The sequence below is a fragment of the Pseudopodoces humilis genome, chromosome 4, assembly GCF_049639895.1.
Source record: "Pseudopodoces humilis isolate 2021_Gansu_Grassland_sample_001 chromosome 4, ASM4963989v1, whole genome shotgun sequence".
Lineage (NCBI taxonomy): Eukaryota > Metazoa > Chordata > Aves > Passeriformes > Paridae > Pseudopodoces > Pseudopodoces humilis.
In genome coordinates this window covers 15,079,933-15,084,169 of record NC_142203.1, presented here as the reverse complement: position 1 = coordinate 15,084,169, position 4,237 = coordinate 15,079,933, and the positions used below count along the sequence as shown (strand labels likewise).

The following is a 4,237-nucleotide window of genomic DNA, read 5'->3' as shown; positions in this document are numbered from 1 at the left end:
AGAAATCAGATGTAAACTGGGAAAAAGCCAGTTGCTCTGTAAGTTACACCACAAATCCCATTGTGAGTCTGTGTCAGAAATGTCAGCACTGCTGTTGGATGTGTCTATCCTGGGAACATGACAGAAGAGCTCAGGGAGACTGTAGAGCTTTAAGGATTGCAGTCTTCAAAGAACAATCTAACTTAATACTCTGTAAAAAGGTAGGAAAATAAGTAGCCCAGTCTGCCTTGGCAGATAACTCATGATAGAGCTCCAGAGCAAGAGTGGAAGGATGATGCAGGGACTGGGTACAACAAAATTTGGAAGCAGCTCCTGGGCGTGGTATTAGGATGCTATAGGGGAAAACCCCAGCTTGACTGGACATTTGCAAGGAATTTCAAAAGCAAAATGAGCTTTTGTTTACATCAAAGTCCGAACAAAGAAAAGGTAGAGACATGTTTGAAGAATGTGGGTGATTCCCAAGAGCAGACACAGATGAGGATGAGTTACTCCATACCTTCTTTGTCACAGTTATCCCCATCAACTTCTCCCAGGCCTCCATGCTTAGGGACTAAGGCCAGGGGATGAGCATCAAGTCAGATGAGAGATTACCAGAGACAGCTTTATCCATAGAAATCCACCAGTCTAGACAAAAAGCATTCAAGAAATAGTGGTAAGTGGCTGATGTTCTTGCAAGACCACCCTCCACCACCTCTGAAAGATGATGGCGATCAGGGAAGATACCTGACAATGGGAAATCAGCAAACATCACAGCCACCTTCAAAAAAAGACCAAAGGGGGCATTTTTTGAACATGAGGTTGGACTAATAACATCTTAAGATCCTTTCCAAGCTGAATGATCCCATGAACTTTTAATAGAGTAAGTAACACATGGCAACAAATGTAAAAAAGAAAAAAATAGGACTGAAACACCTTTACAATATATCTAAATAGATAAATTAAATGGAATAGATAGATAGATAGATAACTGTTTAGATAAAAAATATGGGTACATATAACCCTCTCTGTCACATTTTATACCTACAAATTGGTTTAGCATCACAGAGTTAGCTTTAAAAATAAAGGGAAAAATACCTGGAGAGAGAGGGGAGATCAATTTTAAGATACTTCTGTTACATCATCCCCTATCAGATGTACAGACATTGCATAAGCTCCCTACTTATGTACTCTAGAGCTGAAAATTTCATTTTCACACAGGATACAAAGAAAAACAACATCTGCACATTGAAGGAGGAAAACAAAAATAACCCCTACATTAAAAAAATAGGAAGATTAGATCAGATTGGAATTAAATGTATTTTAATAATTTTATCACAGAAGTTTGCTTGGCCAGGCCAAGCAAAAACTAGAAAGAAATTAGGCACAAAAAGAGGACCTAGAGACATCACAGCTCAGTTTGGAAGCTAAGCAGAAGGCCATGTTAATAACTTCCAAGTGTGAAATGAAGGCTGCCTTTCAGAACTAAACAGGACAAGCTGACCTGATGCTGGCAGGGTGGGTTGACCCTGAGCGGACTCCAGGTGTCCATCATCCCCCTTCTCAACAGGACAGGAGAGAGAAAGTGAAACAAAAGACTCAAAGATCAGGATAAAGACAAGGAGGAATCACTCACCAATTACCATCATGGGCAAAGCAGACTCGACTTTGAGAAATTAATTTAATGTATTATGATCAAATAGAGCAGGATAATGAGAAATAAACACAAATCTTAAAATACCTTCCCCCACCCCTCCCTTCTTCTTGGGCTCAACTTCATGTCTCTGCCTTCTCATCCTTGAGTGGTGTAGTGGAATGGAGAATGGGTGATGTGGTCAGTCCATCACAAGTTTTCTCTGTTGTTCCCTCCTCCTCATGGATTCCTTACTCTCGTCCCCTGCTCTAGGATGGAGTTACTCCCATGGGAGAGCAGAGTTCAGTCCTCCACAAACTGTACCAACATGAGTCTCTCCCACAGACTGCAGTTCTTCATGAGCTGGTCCCTCCCATGCTGCACAGCCCTGAAGGAGCAGATTGCTCTAGCATGTACCACTTCAGTGGGGTGCAGTCTGTCAGGAACTTGTTTCTCCAGCATGGGTCTCCCCCACAGTCACAAATCCTGCCAGCAGGCCTCCAGTTGTTGTTGCACGTTTTTGACCCCTTCTTAAATATATAACCATAGAGATGATACCACCATCACTGGTGGATTTGGGCTTGGCCTTGGCCAGCCAAATGTCTGTCTTGAAGCTGTCTGGCTTTGCCTCTGTTAGATAGGAGGGATGTTTCCAGCCTGGTAGCCTGGAAGCCTGGTAACTCCAAAGCTAAAAAACCTTAAACCATAAACCCAGTACAGCTAGTTACACCAACTTTGAATGACACCAATTTTTCATGGATGCAAATGTGCACAAGCATATGTACATGCACAAGGAAAATAAAATTATGAAGGATACAAGCTTTTGTAAATAAAACATAGAAATGCAAGAACAGCAATTTACACTCTTACAGAACCTTCTTGTCTTCATTGTCAGCACTATGGAGTCAGCTCTAAGGGATTCTTCTGTTGCCCATGCTAAATGTACAGTACCTGTACATTTCATCATTATCTATGAGGAATGAGATAGATGCAATCTAACTCACACCCACACAAATTCACATTATCACCAGCATTCACAGAGAACTCAGAATCTGCCCAGGTAAGACTACTGGTTTTGTAGTGACCTTTATTTAACAATAGTCCGTAGATTTCTGGGAGCAATTCACTTAAAACAGAGCTCTAAGCTTGACTGATTTGGCAGTCATTAATTATTTATTAATTATATTTATTTATAATATATTGTTTCTAAATGGCTATAATTTTATTATATAAATTTGTACTTAATAATCAATTACAGTATTGAAATAAATAATTTGTTGAAGAGAGCATAGCACAAGCGTTGTCTCCCAACCATATGTTCAGTAATTTTGTAAAGACCATTGAAAACTTACACCAGGTGAAAGAGAAGTGTGGTCAATTTGCCAATATTTATTTTGTGGTTCACAGGCAGACAAGCAAGTCTCTATTCTTTCATGCATGTTCTTTAATAAAACAAAGCTTTCAAAGCCAACTGACCTGTAAAGAGCTACTTTCAAAATACAATAAAGAAACAAAAAACAGTATACAAACCTTGTATAGGTAAAGGCAGGTTTTTTGTATAACTGTTCTCTGGTGAGAGACTTGAGATGAAACCAAGGTGGTACTATTGCCCAGTTATCCCAGATCTAAGGAGAAGGATGTGGGAGAGACAGGCTTGCTGATGGCTCAGAAAAATCAGGGTGAAGATGCCCACATGCACAGTAACCCCAGTGCAGAGGGAGAACATGTGGGCCAGCTGGGGGACAAGATGGGTGTTGAGTAAGAGGCAAACCCTGTGAGGCAGAGTACTGTTTCTTTGTCTTTACTCAGGTGAACTCAGCTGTGATAACTCCCACATTATGGCCCCATAACAGGCTACAGCTGACTCAACTGCACTGATGGAGAAGTCAGCTGTAATGTATCAGGTGTCAGACTCCTGAAATGTCTCATCGTCAGCTATTACATCATCCAGTGTAAAACTCTTCACTCCAGGGGTGGTACCCAGGTGTTTTCACCTAACCAAAAACCCAATGGACTTTGTGTTTCCAGGATTTCTTCTGTCATCCCCAATTAATCAAGAGCATCACTTCTGCCAGCAGACAACTAAATTGCAACAACAGAGTCTTGTTGCAAGATCTGTGGATGATGATATATTTTTACTCCTTCTTTTGTTTCTTTGTTCCTTCTTTCTGGTAATATTTTTATGGTTTCATGCTGCTCTATTACTATAGATAATAGTAAACAAAATGGCTACGTACCTGCTTCCCATTGCAGCCATATTGTTCTAAAATAAACCCTCCATAAATATATTTACAAGCACCCATCAGTTTTGTTTCACTCTAACTCACCCCAAAGGATCAGTTACCAAGAACCCTTTCCTTCTGGGGCAGGTACAATGCCTGGTCTTCAGAGATCTCTGAAACACTGTCCCAGCTGGAGGACAAACCACAGCATCTTCTAACTCATCACAATGGTGCGCAACACAACAACAAAATCACAGCTATGATGGTTTAATAGAAAACAGGAATCTCCTTTTTTAAAGAATGTAAGGGACACCAGTAAGAATAACCTGATGAAAAGCAATGGTCTGTGATATACAAGATGTAACAGAACTTAACTACAAGCCTCAAAATCTATGAAGATATAAAA

General features: G+C 40.4%; 1 long non-coding RNA gene across 1 annotated transcript; it reads right to left on the bottom strand.

The window, feature by feature from the left end:
- Positions 1 to 1,643: 1,643 nt before the first annotated feature.
- LOC148184453 (uncharacterized) lies at positions 1,644 to 3,367 on the bottom strand. The gene is made up of 2 exons (XR_015772431.1): positions 3,140 to 3,367; positions 1,644 to 2,306 (listed from the first exon to the last, which is right to left on the bottom strand). It is a non-coding gene; the product is annotated as an uncharacterized LOC148184453 (long non-coding RNA).
- Positions 3,368 to 4,237: the final 870 nt, after the last annotated feature.